General features: G+C 32.7%; 1 pseudogene; it reads left to right on the top strand.

Moving 5' to 3' along the window:
- The first annotated feature begins 5,682 nt into the window (after nt 1-5,682).
- LOC141665254 (11-beta-hydroxysteroid dehydrogenase A-like) lies at nt 5,683-18,971 on the top strand (annotated as a pseudogene).
- Nucleotides 18,972-19,819: the final 848 nt, after the last annotated feature.

The raw sequence follows: 19,819 nt of genomic DNA, 5'->3' as shown, positions 1-19,819 counted from the left end.
TTGATAGCCTTATCAGTAACACCATTATATTTGAAAGTACTACAGATCTCGACAAAATTCCTGATATGCATGTTGAGATCTTCAGTCGCAGCACCTCCGAAAGAAACAGAATTATGCACCATCTAAATAGTGCCCGACTTGATTTCAAAAGTATTGGCCTGAATAGCCGGATGAATGATGCTTGACTGAATGTCATCAATTTTAGGCCAAGAAAAGTCCATAAGAACTGGATCATCTTGAACTATACGATCACCCATTGTTATAGGTTCTTTCTTTTCACTCTCTTTATCTGAATCTTCATAAACTATCTTCTCCGGAAAGTCAAGAGCTGAATCTATATCCTCAGCTGTATCTAGATTTCTCTTGTGGGTGCGAGAACGTGTTTGCATAAACGCTCGCTAGAGTAGTTGAAACACAACCGGAAGCAGTAAGTAACAAGTCTTAATCAATGAATTCTAATGACCACTGATGGCAAGTACATAAACTAAACAAATTAACACCGAGTCCCCGGCAGCAGTGCCAAAAACTTGTTAGGCACAAAGAATGCGCTAAATAACTCACGCAAGTATACGCATTCGCAAGTAATATAGAATGATTTCTAGTTCATTCCCATATAGACTCTGATTAATTCTATTTAATTAACACTTACTCACCAATATATGATTACTCTACAATGTCAAGACAATAGCAATTAAAGTTGATTAACTGATATTAACTACGACAATTAAACACTTGAATTAACAATATTAAACACACATGAGATCATAACTTCATTACTATTTCATTCTATAGTTATTGTTATTACCCTTAGCATGTAACGGTGATGATATTGATCGAACAACACGAAACTGATAGACGCCAACTTTCATTGTACGAATACCATTCTACCAAGCATCCACAATTAAGATATAAGTTGAATAGGCATCAATTATGTTGAGACCCTATATGTCTACAGAATTTGACAACATAACGATTTAAATGCAAGTTATTCATTAGGATTACACAGGGAAAGTAAAATGGTTAGAGTTACCCACTAATCATGCATACAATACACGAACCTATGCTAGCATGGCAAGTTCTAAATCTCAAGATTCACTATCGCTTCATAAGAGATTAACAGGCTATCTTACATGTTCGTGACGCACATAAGACGAATAAGCACAACCTATGCTAGATATCATATAATCACCACATACCAGGGTATTAAACAATTAACTTAAGAAATCCATAGTAAATCCTCTATGATCCCATGATCACGATTAGCCCATAATAGAACTCATCGTCACCATGGGTTCATATGAAAACATGATATAACACAATGATATAAACTAATGAAAATACTTAATAAATAATGAAGTACGTCACAAGAGTATTAAGGTTTAAAGAATAAAGAAAACTAGCATCCATTGTTACAACGAATTAAAAGAATCACAAGATAAACATATGCTTCCTCTTCTTCGTTGTTGCGTGCTAAAACGTTCTTCTTGATCTTCTTGCCTTCGCTCTTTGTTACTTGTTGTCGAAAACGTCTTCCAAGATTGTTTATATAATAGCCCAAAAGAACGAGCGCTAATAGAAGCCCAATAGAACTTGAATTCTAAAAATCAGATTCTAAAAATCCGCACCCAGGCGGCCGCCTTCTCCTTCCAGGCGGTCGCCTGCTCTCATCAGGCGGGAGCCTGCAATCCTTCTGGAAAAATTATTATTTTACTTCTGTTTTTGCTGAATTCTTCGCACATCAACCCGGGACTAATTCCAAGCACTTTCTTTGGCTTATTTTCATGAAATCCACCTGTCTAAGCAAGTTATACCCTGAAATGCAAAAACACTCAAACATGCATTAAATACATAAAATACTCGAGTTCAAGACACCAATTCAAGTTGTTATGAAACACTCTAAGTGGTATAAAATGCCACTTATCAAGGAAGACGGGTATGACAACATTTTAAATGTTGTTCAGAAGCTGGTGTTCTCCATGGCTCATAACAGACACCTCAATGTAGGACTTCTAATAATGGAGGAACTCAGCACTAGGCTCACAATGCCTTTCGCATCAAGAGGTAAGGAAATATTTTTTCCTAGATTTATCATGTCTGCTTTAAAATATAAAGTGCAGGACATTCATTTTCTTAATGGTATAGATAGGACACAAATAGACAATTGTAAACAGGTGTCCAAAGTTCTATTTGGCCCACTTATAACAAAAAATAAAGTACCTGTAAGTCTTAGAATCACTCCATTTATGTTGGAGAGATTCAGGACTTACCCTTACCCTATGCCTGACATGAGGTCTACAGTCATAATTAGTACAGTTATGGCTCATGTACTTGTGGAAGAACAAATACAGGAATATTAACAAGGGCCTTCCCAAAATGAGACTCTTCATTCTTTACCACTAGAAGCTAGGAAACCAACCACTTCATCCTGTCAAAAGCGTGAGGTGAGTAAAAAGAAGAGAAAGCAGGCACCCCTAACTGTTATCAATGAGAGTGGTCAGGACCAAACACCTATAGAGTCTAACCTAGTCAAGAAACCAAAGAAGGCTAAGAAATCTGAGTTGACCACTCATTTGACTACCTCTGCATCCTCTCAAAAGGATAAAGTTAAAAAGGAGGGAATAAAACAGACTCTATGGGCATCCTCTCAATAGAGTGTCTCTATTAAAAAGAGCACTCTCCCTAGTGCATCCTGTAATGCCCCCAAATTCTGGGTCAAGAATCAGGGTCGTCACATAATCCTTCAATCATGTATAACATGTATTAACTCAATAATCCAATAATTTCATATCACAGACCCTCAATCTCACACACTCACAAGTTATAGCCTTAAGAACGATGTACAACAAGTATAATCTGTTATTACAACTCAATTGTACTTTACAGGATCTCAAACAATTATTCATAACCTCTACATGAAGTTATAATAATTACGACTAATATCTTATACCTATCTTAATACTCTGGCCCACATGAGACAAAGCTGTAAGGGATTCTCCCCACGACTGCAAGCGACTAAGTCCGACACGGGCATACAAGTTATCTGTTATGTTGTGACATTTAAAATAAATCAAGAGTGAGCAATGATGCTCAGCCATAATGTACAAAACAGTTAGAAAATAACAGTTAAAATAATCCTTCGTTTTATAAGAGGATAATTTGAAAACTTGGTGGTATACACCTTTTTCTCTTTAGATCAAATCATATATTTTATACATATCAAAATATATTTACCATGCTCTCGATAGCATTATATACTCATGAGAATCAATCTCTTTGTGTTATACACCTCTTTTCAAAACAATTCTTTTCGATTGACTTATTAGTCTGTAAATACCTTAATAGTAAATCCAGCACTTAGGCTTGGGTTACGGTATTGCATCTCAATTTCAATTGGAAGAATATAGGACATTCACTGGAGCCATCGCATACGATGATCAGTCGTAATACGGAAATCTGTAACCTTTTCTACTAGTAGAAGGACGACTTCCTTACTACCGATAATCACCCTGGCCGCATACGGGCTATGTGTCCCATTCTGGGTATACACACACTTCGTAGGTCCCTAAGTACACATGGTACCGTCTCCTACGGTACTGGTAATCTCTCCAGTACACAAAGTACTGGATCTCGACCCCTCCCTTGTCCTGGAAGAATCCTATCATATCCCAAGAACTCGTCCTACTCAAGTTCCCAAAGCGTTTATCTTATTGATAAGCACAACTCATGTTGCTAGTATATATATATATATATATATATACTTCCGAGAATTTTTGGAGGAAGTACTAAGATGATGTGAGTTGACCATTGTCAACAGATAAGTATTTAAGGGGGAGTTTCTTTTGAAACTATAGTCAAAATAATTAATATATTTTGAAATAATATTTTTCGAAGTTCGGATAATATCAAAATGATTTTCTGAACTCAAAAAATGTTTTGAAATAAGATATATGAATTTTAAACCATATAAAATCATTAATTAAATATTAAATAAACAATTAAATTTATTAATATAATTAACCTTGAACAATTATATTTTAAAAGAATATTTGAAATAATATTCCCCAACTGATTTGTGTTTAAGTAAATAGATTAAATCTTAAGTAAATGTTAAATATTTAGAATTTATAAATAAGTATTCGTCTAAGAATACTTTTTCTTTTAATTGAATATTTAAAATAATATCCATCGTTTAAATAGATAATATAAGTTGTGGGAACATGATCTTTGGAAATTGTTTAAATAAAAGTTCGAGGTACTTAATACTTTGCGAGGAGACATTGAGTCCCTCGGAATAAAATAGCTGCGGACTTTTAATCGTCCAAAATATCTCTGAGATGATTCCTGGGTTTATACTTTATAAAAGCTGACCGACTCTCGGTCTTACAATTGTACATCACACTCTACTATAGCGTTAAAATATTCTACGATATATTCATCGTAATCTCAATCGTTATTGATACGTAAAAACTCGTATTTTAATACCATTATTAGATATAAGTGATGATATCTGGACAGAAACTATCAGAAGTTCTTATCAGGACTTATATCAGTATTTACTGAAGAGTGACGTCATCAGTACTTGATGATCAACAGATGATGTCATTAGGATTTCTTACTTCAATAGATATTCAAGGAGGAAAAGGAAAGAAGAAATTCAAGGCGGTGAAGGACTTTATCTCAGAAGAAATAATACATGGATATATAATAGGTTTCCTTTTTGTAATAGAATAGGATTCATTATTGATTTTGTAACTATACTTTATATAAAGCACATATTAGGTTCATATTATAAGCACTGCGACATTGTTATATCATTCGCATAACCTAGCATCTCTCAAGTATACTTGTTCATCCTTTTGAGATAGTATGTTTGTAATCAGTTTTTATTTGTTGATATAATAAATGTTGATTCTGTTGAAGCTTTATCGAATTATTTTCATAAACTGTATTCACCCCCCTCTACAGTTGATTATGGACCTAACAATTGGTATCAGAGCTTGTTGTTGACATACAAACAGTTTAAGATCTGAAAATTAATCTTTAATGAAAGACAAAAAAGTACCACATAATCCATAACCACCACCCTAAACCACATCACAGATTAGCAGCAATATGAGTAGGTATGAAGCCCTCAAGGTGCCACCATATCCTACAGGCGGGACGCCCCCCATCCACCTCTCATAATGCCTATTGGACGTAGAAGACCCCGCACTAGAGGTGGGAGTACTAGTGTAGCTTTTCCTCACCCTAGGCCAGCTCCCTTGGATGGATATGTACCGTGGGGTCGGGCCACTGCTAGGGACGGATCAGCAGGACATGCTTTTACTGGATCTCCTTGGAGTAGACTTCACAGGAGCGTGGATCTACCGAATCTACTATGTAGCATAACTATCAGGGGTTTGGACAGACTTCTCAAGGGCATGGATTTACTGGATCTCCTATGGAGCACACTTATGTGGGCCGTGGATTTACTGGATATGATAGAGAGCATACTTCTCAGGGTCGTGGATCTACTGGTTCTCATATGGAGCATACTGTCAGGGGTTTGGACAAACTACTCAGGATTTCCATGGTACTCATCCCTCCACTTTTCAGCATTCTCAGACAGATGAGGGTTTCAGGGGCGGGACATATGCCAGTAGTTCTTCCTTTTAGACACCGTAGAGGGGTTTTTAGCCGTTCATGTCGCATGATACTTTCGGGAGTAGATATGCCTCCCCTGTCGTTCGTGAGGCCGATGATGATGATGAAGAAGAGCCTCATGATTTGCAGGTTAGGCAGCAGCCTCCCAGAGCGGTGAAGAGCCAAGGGAGGATCTGTCACACCGGTAGCAAGTACTGTCGATTATTGTCTTCTCAGTAGTTATAACAGTTGCACCTCTTTCATAGACTTTCTATATGTACTTTATTATATTTGGAACTGTTATTTTAATTTGTACGACTCCTATTTAGATTTTCAAAAATGTAATCAGTTTTATGAAATGAACAGTACGTTGCTGCCTCAAAATTCAAACATATATAAATGTAACATTATGTGTTACATAAATTGGGAACATGAAAGAGAATGACATCATGACCAAACAATTACATTAATTTTTAAAAATCAGCAAGGTTAACAACATATTGATCAGACTCATCATCCTTACCCTCGATCCATTTTTCATTCTCATCTTTCCCAATCTGTAGATATTGCTCATGAGCTTTAACGTACCTTGCTATTAAGCTATCTTCTTGTTCGATAAGGTTAATTTCCATTTTGTCTTATTTTTTGTACACTTCATCCACCTGACGGATACGTTCCTCCTCGGAGAGGGACTTATCGTTATAATCCCTTTCAATCTTCTTTTATCGGCTTTTATTGTGTCCAAGGTTTTATGGTTCACCTTTCCATTTGATATCTTCCTGGTTTCATAATCTTTCCTTTTCTTCCCAAATTCAACAAATTTAGCAAAACTTAGTTGACGCATACATCTCTTAACATTTGTCGGTGTTGTTTGCCTTTTGCCCTTATCCATTTTATGTTTAATATGATGTATATACTTTGCACATATGGTTTCAACTTAGAAAGTATGAGCTATTTATAGGGCAAAATGACCCTTATTTTCAACATGTTATCATTTTCACGTTGATTTGATTATACTACTTTCACAATTTATAGGTCCTTGTGCATTCTTACATTAAAGTAAAAGGTTGAGTAGTCGAATCAGTTTGAACGAAGTGTACACGGAAGGTAAGACATAATTTGACCAAGACAACATAAGAATATGTAGAATTGAAACATAAATTTAAAATAAGGCATGACAACATTATGATAATCATATCACTAGCAAATAATAAAACTAAACACAAACTTAACAACCAGAAACACTAAACTCATTTTTTAAGGAAAATTTATTAACTTATGATTGTATTTTTCTTACTCATATCGGACAATGAACAATCAGAAAGATAATCAGGACCTATAGCAAAATGATGATACATCATCGCAGTGTGTAGGTCACCGTCTTCAGCATAATCCTTACTTCTTGTTTGTAGTTCTTTATGATTTAAGCGCATCCTCATTCGATTTTCTTCCTCTCTAGCACGGAACTCCGCTATTTCCAACTTTTGAAGGGTGTCTCGATGCATGTGTATGACGCGTTATTTTGGTATTCGTACTCCTTCCCCAACACATTTCCCTATACAACTTTGGAGACATCCAACACGCCATTCCCACTTCCTATGCGTCGTGCTTACCGAACTTCTTGCGTAACGTTCATTCGGATCCATTGAGTACCTAAAATCGTCATCACAAAATCATTTTCTACCAATTGCTCGATTATATCACCATGTGTATAACTCATTATTCTTCAATTACTACATTTTGTCAATGATGACAACACACTATATTTATAACATAAAAAGACTTAATAAGCCATTTGATTTGACAATATTTTAAATATTCAAAGAACCATGACTTTCCCAATCATACATTATTGACTTGCACGTTATTTCTTCTGCATGATTTTCTTACATGTAAACATTATCTGGAAGATAGCATTTCCCACGCCTCTCAATAATGACATATATGTTAAACATGACAAAAATATGCACTTATCCATTTATACAGTAATGTAGGTCACTTATTGCATGACTTTATTTCATGTCAACTGCATTTCCACATGCTTCTCAATAATGTTTCTTTTACAATTATTCACCCAACAAAGTTTCCTATATAAAATATTATGCCATATGCAAAATGGCTCATAACATTACTACAATGTCATATAACATAAATCACAACTGCTTGCTCATAGAAAGAGATGATAATTATTGTAGTCTTAGGGTTAGTGATGCAAATGAATACTTTTTCGGTGTATGTCGCGAATGGGCTTATCGACGCGAAGAATCCAACCGGCTGAGAGATGACCTGATTGCTAGGTGTAAGGGTTCCGGTTCGTCAATCCCTTATAATGTATTCTGAATCTGGGGAAAGTCCTACGTGGTCCCAATTTAGGAGAAAAGTGTAACGATGTGGCATGTATTAGGAAGGAAAATAATCGAATGTTGTTGCGTAGGAGTCGTCACTATATGTTTCAACTGGCGCAAGATTCACTCCACGCTATTGGGGGAGAGCTTACAGAAGCGGAGCAACATAACCTATTACAAAATCAGAACTACCTTTCCAACGATTATATGTCTGATGATTCCCTATAAATTATGTTTTCTCCTATTTCGTACCTTACTTTATTTCTATATTTATTTATTTATTTATTAATGCAAACTTACCTTCAAACACAAATGTCATCGCATAACATCAGAGCAACTTACTAATTTCACTTCCAATATATTGTACTTCAAATGTTGTTAAAGTAGTTCACAAATGCTTGTTCTGGAGCCTATTAAACACGTTTTTTCTGTGATTTAATTAAAAAAATTTGACCCATCTTACAATATTTATATCCTCCTTCGATACAAGCCAAAAAAACGAATTTTGGTATTAATTGGAGTTAAAAAACACACAGTTACATAATAATACGAAAATAGAACACGTTACATTGTCCATAGACAATGACAATACGATACAGAAATAGAAACTAGTACGATACAACAATACAAATATTTATTAACCAGCAACATATCAAGCAGGTCATCCATCTGTATCATCGGAGTCATCATCATCTTCATTGATGTTTCAAGTTTGGGAGTCGATGAACGCCTTCATTTCCTGAAATTCCATCATTGCCTAAACATTTTCACACTGCAACTCATGAATTCTTGCACGGTGTACTACATTATCTATGTTAATTTCTTCCCTAAGCATTTCAATGAGAACTGCTGCACGGGGTTCAAACGGCTCCTCGATCTAATGTTCGTAAATGCAAACACCGTCGGGACATTTGATAAAACGTCTGCCTGCGTCAATGACTCAATACCCTTCCAGTAATGCGCTACAACAACTATTTTCCCACAAAAATAAATGTCCATATTTGGGAGTGAAGACATAATTACTTTTGACGTGTGTGACTTCATGATGTTGTAGCTCTCTATTTATAACTGATTTGGTAAAGAATACATAAATTTCAAATGTTGTCACATGTGTGAAGCTACTTTGAATGACCGTTCACATGCTAAACAGAGTATACAATTACAGCTAGAAATCACTGATAATAGTAAATCAGACACGCAACAGACTATTCATGACCTTTTATGTAATTCATACACGCGAAAGAATACAAATCACTGATAAAAGTAACCACTCAAATCTTATCTGCAACAACAAGTAATTTCAAATTACTTGTTCAATCTTTAATCAAGTACTAAAGTGACTATACAATTACAATGATTTTTTTCCTACTTCAATACACATACTGAGTAGTCATTTCAAATTAATTGAAGAAGGAAGCATGTGACCTTTGCTGTGAATCCAAAGGGATTCCGACTTGGATATGAGTTAACATATACTATAACTGATAAAAGTAACCATTACAAAATCACTGCTAAAAGTAACCACTAAAAGCTTCTCAACAACAGCAAGGAATTTTAAGTTGCATGTTGTATCTTTATTCACGTGCTAAAGTGACTATACAATCACAATAATTTTTGGCAAACTTCAATATACACAGTGAGTAGTCAATTCAAATTAATACAATCAGAATGCATGTGATTTCTGCTTTAATTCAGATAACATGTTAAAAATTGAATCAAATGGATAAGATGTCAGTCAAAAGTGATGACCACAAAATCTATTGGGATAAGATATGAATCCAAAGGGAAAAGGTTGCCCTAAATTCTTGTCTATAAATACTAGTTTTCGATTGTCATTTCTAACATAAGTTTATACTCTCATACATATTTATCTTAGCCATTGCTATGGTGGAGAGGCAAAAAATATGTTTATGTAGCGTGGAACCTGAGATATCTAATATGTGGACCGGTAAATATGTTGGTAAGCGTTGGGAGCGGTGTGTTAGGCGGAAGTGTGCTTACTTTTTTTGGCTCGATGAGTCGCTGACAAGCCGTGCTTTGGAAGCTGTTCACAAGCTTTACAAGAAGATGGACAGAAAACACTATGACATGAAGATGGAATTGTGGGCATATTATTAGAAGAAGTTGGTTGCGATTCGTGCTCAGGTGGTTGAGAAGGTGGGGGAAGTGGAAACCACCATCAACGACGCTCGAATTTAATAAATCCGAAGGTCGAATTGTCCCCACTTATTTTCAATCTAGAAGTTATATTTTTTAGTACAGTTGCTTTGAAGTTGTTGTACTTTCAAGCTTTTGTTTTCAAGCTAGAAGCTGTATTTGAGATAACAGATAATTCATATATAGTAATCTCAACTTAACTATTTTATATTTGCTACTTTCTGTTCGTTTAATAACAGAAAACAAAAATGGAGCATAGTAATCTATACTACCTCATTTCTATATAATTTTAATTTCAAATTTAGTATGCTCGTTCTATGACAAAAATATTTTCCTAATTTATTGTATTATTTTCGAGAGCTTATCTAACATTTTCCTTATGCTTTCATACCATTTTTGGGTGGTTAAAACCCTTTTATCTAAATATTTTTTTCCTAAGTTGAATTTTTTTGTCAAAGTAGTGTAGAAATATTACTATATAAAGTTACAAAATTTAAATTTTAGAGTAAATAACTATATTTTCAAAAAAATTAAAAATCACTCTTCGTTATATTAGTTCACATTTCCTTCTAAGAAAGCATGTTCGGGTGTCTACAAATATATCTTCTTTAAATTTTTTTCCCCTGATTTTTTTATTCAAATAGAAGTATTGTACTTTTACTGCAACATTACGCAATAAAAATATTATTTTATAAGGATATATTCTACTTGCTAATCCTACCAAAATACTTGTTGAACATGATTTACTTACATATATTACAGCGTAATAGAAAAAGGAAAAAAAATAAAACCAAGTAGACCACGCCACTTAAGTGGCGTAGAGGGAACGTAGTGGCCTATTTTTGCAAGTTACTTAAACAAAACTTATGTTCAAGCGGCCTAGAAATCCAATCGAGCCATTTTTTTGGGTAGCTTCAAATTTGTGTAGTTGCTATTATTTTAAAATGTTAAAGTCTTTTTGCTGAATATACACACTTTTGATTTATATTACGCTTTATTTGAGTCATTAGGTGAATTCCTATCGTTTAAGTCAGATTTATTAATTTTAGATCGTTTTAGGTTATCTTATAAATAACTTATAAAATAAACATCTTTCCCTACAAGGAGGTCAAAACAACATTGATATTTGGTGTGGTTTATAACTTTATTAGGCTGTATTAACATGATTATAGATTTTAAAACTATTCAGTTGAAGTATCGTTTTGTAATTTGTACGATATTTTTTTATAAATTAAATAATTTATCAGTAATTTAATGAATCGGTTAAATATTTATCAAAAAAAATTAAATAATAGCACGATTTCTAGAGAAATATTAGTAAAAGCAAAATACATCATTCATCTCCGGTCTGGCATTAACATGATTATAGTTTTAAAAATTTTGAACTATTTGATTGAAGTATGGATTTTAAATTTATACGATAATTTTGATAAATTAAATAAATTATCAGTAATTTAACGAATCACTTAAAAATTTATTAATAATTTTTGAATAATTATACAATTTCTGGAAAAATATTAGCAAAGCAAAATACACCATCCATCTCTGGAGTGTGGATCTCAATTATTAACTGGGCGTCTGTGCCCAAAGGAAATTATTTTACTACAGTCTACGCATGAAGTCGGGGTCACTGTAACTGGTCTTCATAACCCCACCAGTCCACCACAAAATAAGAGGAAAGACAATTAATATCACTATTCTCGTCCCATACAGTTTGTCATTCTTTTATTAACTTTTTTACCAGATAATTTAAAATCATTCATCTCATTTTAGTTAGGTAAACACAAAATAAACAAGCAAAGGAGACTCAAAAAGTACCATCCTTAAGCTCCCAACTAATTTACAGCTTAACGTCAAGTCCTATGATATTCTACTAATACCTCATTAATATAATAAAATATTATGCCCTAATAATTTAAAACATGATTTTTGTTCAATTCTAATAATATGCTTCATAATTTTAGCTTAATATTAATATACTATTATATTTGAATTACAGGAAAAGAAAAATATAAGAAAGGATAAATGTGTAAAAAGAAGAGAAATAATTTTTTTATTGATAAAAATGATAAAGACATAAAATTTGATAATTGATGGATGTTTTATTGTTTTAAGGGATCACTACAAAATTATTGAAAAGGTTATTTTAATTTATATAAAATACCTTAAATTCTAGTTTATGACACGAATTTTGAACACTCTTAAACTTGATTGAGATTCCCAGCAGGGGTGAATATTTGGTCGGTTCGGTCCAAAATCTAATCAAACTTATAAATAGACCGAAAAACCAAATTGTTATATTTTCTTGAATTGAACCGGACCGAAATTTTATTATGAACCGAAGCGAACAGACCGAGTTTTTTGAAAAAAATAAAATTGAATTAAAATTTTAAATCAAAAATTATAAAATCTAAAATATAATTAAAATAAGGTGATATTTAGAGTTTTAATAGTGTATAAATACAATTGCAAATTAAAATTTATGATTAAAATTTTTAAAATATATGATAAATAAAAATATGATAAATAAAAATAATATAAAATTATAATATTTATGATTTGGTCTATTCAGTCTCTTCGGTCCGGATCGAAATATTTTTTACAAGAATTAGACCGAATCAAATTTCATTTCAATTTATTCGGTCCAAATTAAATAGATCAAATTTTGAAATCAGAACCGAACCGAAACAAATTAACACGATTCATTTTAATATTTCAATTTTGATTCAATTTTATATAGCCCTAATTCCGCGTACGACATCTAAAAGGAAAGGTTGATTTCTTCTCGGCTTTCTAATTTGTACAGTTTACTTATTTGCCTCAAAAGATTTACAAATTTAAATAAAGAAATAATTTATAATACGGTTTATATGCTCATAATAAGTTATAAAAAAATTATTGATAGAAATTTTTGTACATGTATAGGGGTTCACATTATCAATGAGCCCTTCACTAATATTTATATTTCTATACTATATATACTGTAATAACCGGAATGAGATATAATTTGATTCAACAATTATTCCATAATTTTGATTATTAAAGAAAATAAATAAATAGTGTTATATATTAGCTAAATTACTATTTTTTTAAACTAGTAGATATAGTCTATGTATCATACTAAACTACGACCCCAATGTATCATATTATTAATAAAAATTGATAAATAGTGTTATATATCCGTTAAACTACTAAATTATTAAATTATTAGACGAAATCTATTTATTCTACTAAGCTTATTCTATTATTTTTATTATAAATTTATAATTATTATATATTTACAAAAAAATTTAAAAAATAAAATATGACGGAATAAATAAAAATTTTAAATATTCACGGGAATCTGTGCTCTTTCTTTTCTGAAAATGTTGCCCGAAAAGTTGTTCTCGTTACTGGCGCTTCCTCCGGCATCGGAGAGGTATGCACATTTAATTTATGTCTCTTTCTAAAAAAAACAAAATAAAAAATTCATTGCATGGTGTTTATGTAGACCGTAGTGTGTGTTGGATAAAGCTCGTCTTAAATTACTTTATTTTTTTGTAAAACATGATTATTGAAATTTAATGAGTCTTGACTCTTGAGCCTCGTAACAATAACAAAACCTAGCTAGGCCGCGAGAGATACCTAATTGTTTTTATAATTTGTAGCACACGGAATGATTCTGTCTACTGCTCTCCAGTGTTGTGAGAATGGTGCCAAATGAGATTAATTGCTAGGCAATTTTTAAAAAGAAGAATACAAAGTATAGAATTACAATTTTCTGTAATTGTTCTTGTTACATGTGTCTAACCTTTGTTCTCTATAGAGAGGGGACTTTATAGTATATAAACATCTTTTTGACTGGTAAAATTATTGTAATAAGAGAGAAACTTATTTCCAATATATATTAGACTTAAATACCGTGAACGGAACTTTTTATGTTATAGATAAGTCCCATGTGAAAAATATGGGTTGATTGATTCATTAGAGTTAAATGCATATGAGGTCCAAAGTTTCCCAGATTCGCAAATTGTTGGCTGAGATTTAAAAATAACAACTTAGAAGGCTGATGTTTTTTTCCGCCTTCTGATACGATGGCACCGTCAAGCTCGGTTCTTAAGAAATTGAAAAATAAATACTGTAGATATTAAAAGATATTTCAGACTTTTTTCCTGAATAAAAGCGGGAAGGGGAAGGGGAAATGACTATACATATGCCCAAATCGAGAGCCATAATCACCGTAACAAAACATTACTCACTCTGTCCCAAATTAGTGATCATGTTTGATTTTTATACGTAATTTAATGTATCTTGATCGCATATATTCATTAATTATTTTTAGTTATTTTTTAAATTTTTTTGTGAATAAAAATTCGATTGCATATATTCATTAATTATTTTTAGTTATTTTTTAAATTTTTTATGAATAAAAATTTAAAAAAATTTATTCACAAAAATAAAATTTAAAAAATAATTAATGAAATATACGGTCAAAACACCTTAAAATTTACATAAAAATACCACTAATTTAGGATGAACGAAATATCTAATAAAATTTGTCTTTGATCTCTCCTCCTTTCTCTCTTTCCCCTTACATTTCTTCGTCCCACTTTATTATAGTTTACAGTTTCCCATTCATTTCAATCCAACATAGACTTATCGCCATGTGTTTTAGTATCTTCTGAGTACCCCTGTTTAGTTTTGAGCACAGACAGTCGTGCATATGGCAAGGCCTCTAAATAATTAGGCACCTGGTGGACGCTTCTCTAAATGACAGTCTGGGATTGTAACTGATTCTGATCGAAAAGAGCAAAACCAATTAAAGTATTGTCATTGATGATTTAATAGAACAATTGGCCACAGCTAGTTGATTGGTTTAACTCTTGCAGCTGTTTACCTTGTTTTATATTAAAATTTAATTCATGTTAAGGTAGTTTTGGCATCATTAAAATGCTTCATTACCCTTTAGAATCTGAAATACCCCTTGATATCTATTTACTCCCTTTAATATCTATTTACTCTTTTTAATTTCTTTAGTACTTAATGTCATAGACTTAACGGAGCTTCACGGGCGCCACCATATCAAAAGGCAGAAGATTAGGTCGGCCATCAAGTTGTTAATTTTAAATCCCAGTCAATAATTTGCGAATTTAACGAACTTTGGTCCGCCATATGCATTTAACTCTAATATTATAGAATATTGACTTAATTTTTATTAATTAATAGATAATACTTGATTTTAATATCAAATACTACCTCTGTCTCTCTTATTTCTTTACAGTTTTTTTCACATGCTTGACACGAATTTTAGGACAACTATAAAATATATATTCGTAATTTATTTTTAAAATTTTCTTTTTTTTTATAAAAATTTAAACATTATATTTTTATTTAGAAGAAAAAAAATTAAAAAAAAATATGTAACTAAATTTAATAATACATTTAATAAGAGTATTAAAGTGTGTGTCGAATCTCCATCCCGCAATGTAAAAAATTGAGGGGACGGAAGGAGTATCAGTTATTTGAGTAGTGCTTTATCTGATTACTGTTGTTTGAATATGTACATGGATGGATGTAGCATCTGGCTTATGGGTATGGCAGTCAAGGAGTATGCTTAGCTCTTGCGGCAAGGAGAGAGGATCGACTGCAGCAAGTAGCACAAGTCGCTCGTGAGCTCGGGTCTCCTGATGTTATTGTTATTGCGGCTGATGTTTCTAGGATCGATGACTGTAAGCATATGGTTGATCAGACTGTCAATCACTTTGGAAAATGTAAGTCCAGCTCCAGCTGTCTAACATATAACGAGAAATGTAATACGTACATTGTAATTTTTTGATAATCAAATAAGTTGCTAATATATTATTTTTGTAGTGGACCATTTGGTCAATAACGCTGGCATTTTTGTTTCCGTCTCCATGTTCGAGGAAGTGGATATCACAGTTTTTAGATCAGTCATGGTATTTCCACTTTTTCCCGTAATTTATAATTCAGTTTTTCTGTATAGCTCATCAACCATATATTTAGGAGTCACACACCTATACTTTGCTGGATATCACCAAGTGGACTCATGCTTTCGCCGAGCCTCTAGTCATTGATGTTCTATTTAAGAGAGGAAACCTAATCCATTAGGTTAAGGTTTTGATCGTAATTTATAACCGGCTATCTAGTTTAGCTCAAATTTAGTTTCTATGAGATGTGCTCCTTATTCATTAGCTAGAAAATGAAAATAATTGGGTGTATATGTCAGGAAATAAACTTTTGGGGGCGGTTTACATGACTCGTTTTGCAGTTCCACATCTAAGGGACAGTGTTAGTCGCTAAATACACGCTAATAATACACGCAAGTATACGAATTCGCAAGTAGTATAGAATTTTTTCTAGTTCGTTTCCACAGAGACTGTATTGGTTAACTATCTAATTTATGCACCTAAGCAACAATGTATGGTTATTATCCAATGCTAAAACGATAACAAATTAAAATTGTTTATAACTAAGAATTACGCTAACAATTATAACTACGAGAATAAAATTGACTGAATTGATATATATGACAAACATGGGATTTTAACTTCATTAAATATTTCATTCAATAGCCTTGTTATTCTTAACCTTAGCATGCAATGGTGATGACACTAATCAGATAACACGAAACTGATAAACGCCAACTTTCGTTGTACGAGTATCATTCTACCAGACATCCACAAAAGAGATAGAAGCTGAATAGGCACCAATTATATTGAGACCTTATATGTCTACAGAATTTGACAACATAATGGTTTAAGCACAAGTTATCTATCTTGATTACATAGGGCAAGTAAGATGGTTAAAATTACCTACGAATCATGCATGACTCATACATGAACCTATGCTAGCATGGCAAGTTCTAAATCCTTAAATTCACTTTCGCTTCATTAAGAATTAACACACTATCTTATAAGTTCGCGACGCTCATAAGACGAATACGCACAACTAATACTAGGATATCATACAATCACCACATACTAAGGCATCAAACAATTTAACTAAAGAAATCCATAATAAATCCGCTAAAACCCCACGATAATGATTAGCCCATAATCGGACTCATCATCAACGTGGGTTCCGATGAAAACATGATATAACAAACGTAGTCTTTGTACGAATAAATAAAACCAAGTACAAACAAGAGTATAGGTTCAGCAAAACAAGAAACAAGCATCCAAATTATAACTCAAAATAAATATTCACAAGAATAAACTAGATCGACTTCGTCTTTGTTGAATTGTACTAAAGGTCTCTTGTCGTCTTCTCCTTGCGCTCTGGTCCGTCTCTAACTTGATATCTATTAAAAACGACCTGATATGAATATATATAGCATCCCTCAACCATCTGAAAGCCTTCCCTTTTAGAATTATAGTAGAAACAGGATTCTGAAATTCGGCCTCGGCGCGGCCGCGCGCTATCACAGCGCGGGCGCGTCGTCCTTCTGGGAAAAACTCAGATTTCTTCTTAAAACTTGCTGCTTCGAGCCGGCTTTCCACTGGCTTTTTATTCCAACACCACCGGGATACCAAATTAGGACCAAAACAATGCTAATTCACCAGATTACCTGAATAGTGCCTGAAATGCAAAAACACTAGAAAACACATTAAAACACATAACAACTTGAGTACAAATACACAAATTCAAAGCTTATTAGAGTATAATAAAGTATCATAAATGCCACTCAACAGACAGTAACGGAAAAGTTATTCTTATTTCTTCCGCAGATTGCTGATTTCCTATGCCTAGGTCAAGCTTCTATAATGTAAGCTACTATTGTTCTTATTAATATTATCTTCTTTTTCTTAAGTAATTAAATGTAAGCTATTATTACTGAAACCAACATCAATTCATTATCATTGACTTGCATATGAACATTTACATAATTGGGATCATTCCTACGCTTTCATGTATCAATGTAATTTTATAATGTTAGCCTTTTTAGATAATGCAGGGTAAGTAAAACTATATTCTTTATAATGTATTTATACTCAGCATTGTTAATTATTGTTACAGGCAAGCAAAGCAGCAGTTGCACAATTATTTGAAACGCTACGGATCGAGTTTGGGTCAGCAATCAAGGTAACACTTGTTACACCTGGTTTTGTAGAGTCTGAAATGACTAAAGGCAAGGGATTATTTAAGGGAGGACAACTACAAGTTGACCGGGATTTTCTCAAGGCAAGCATTGTTCTTTATACATTTTAGAGATCTACAGTTTATATATAAGATATATCCAAAAATATACCGTTATATGTAAAAATATATATTTAATATATATATAAATATATATGTAGAATGATATCTAACTATATAATAATTTATATATTTATTAATTAATTTATTTTTATACACGAAACGAATACAAAACGATGAGTTACGGATATGTGTTTACCCTTAAGTACACGAATGTTAAACGGGTCAGATATGTGTTTGTCGTTTACTACACGAAACACGAAAGTACATGACACGGAAGTATTCGAACGACACGAATTGCCAGCTATAAGGTGTAATACTTGATTAATCCTTTTGTTGTGTGCTCTATGCTGTGTACAGGCTCAAGTGGGCTCGACCCCGGTGATGAGTGCAGCGGAGTGTTGTAAGGCAATAATGAAGAGTGCGTGCAGGGGGGATCGGTATTTGATGGAGCCAGCATGGATCAGGATCACCCGCTGGTTGAAGCTCAGTTGCCCTGAGATATTAGACATAGTCCTTCGGTTATTTTATATCTCCAAAGCCGGAGCTTCAGCTCATGAATCGTTTAACAAATGGACCGTAGATCTTATCAGGTACCATAAAGTTTTTTATAGAGTTGCAGATGTGATGGGAAAGATGAATAGCTATTAATGCTAAATATTTCATGTGATTTGTGTACGAAAAATGTGTGTGATAGCAAAGCTGGTTATAAATGTATATATAGGGAGATTGCAAGTATAAGATAAAGATTATAAGCAAAAGATATACATTCATAAACTAACTCTAGTAAAGTCTATCTATTTGTGAAGATAAATCTTATATCAAACTTGTTATAGCAGTAGCATGTTGATATTGATCACCATGTTTCTGTTGTAGACTTTTTTATCCGATTAACCTTATCCTCTAGAAATTAATACTCCTAAATAAAATTAAGGCCCTAATTCTACACTTTTTAAAATTAATAGGCCCCTAATTTTATAATTTTTGAGTATTAAAATTTAATTTATAAATATTTTATATATACAATATATATGCCAAAATTTCCCAAAAATTGTGAATAATGCAAAAATACAAAGAAATGGTATAAATAAAAGTCCTATAATTTTATAAAAATAAAAATGTGATTTTTGTGAGGGTTTTTAACACCCAGTGGGGCCCGGAAAAGTCATTTTTCATAAAACGAGAAAATTTATAAAATACCTAGATGTTCAGAATAATGCGATGGTAAAAGCCGTTTGATGAAAAATAAGGCCCATTGTTTTATTTGAAATACCTGCTTTAAAATCATGATTCGGGTCGTAAAACTTTTAAAATGCAAGCTATAAATGAAAAATAAAATATCTGAAAAATATCTTACAAATATCAATTTATTATTATAGTTTTACAGTTAATTCCACATAAATGACACATTAACACACATAATTTATTATAAATATGATATAATACAGATGTAAATTTCCCAGACATTACATCATTCCCCCCTTAATAGGATTCTGTCC

The sequence above is a fragment of the Apium graveolens genome, chromosome 6 (genome assembly GCF_009905375.1).
Source record: "Apium graveolens cultivar Ventura chromosome 6, ASM990537v1, whole genome shotgun sequence".
Lineage (NCBI taxonomy): Eukaryota > Viridiplantae > Streptophyta > Magnoliopsida > Apiales > Apiaceae > Apium > Apium graveolens.
This window is presented reverse-complemented; position numbering and strand designations above follow the sequence as displayed.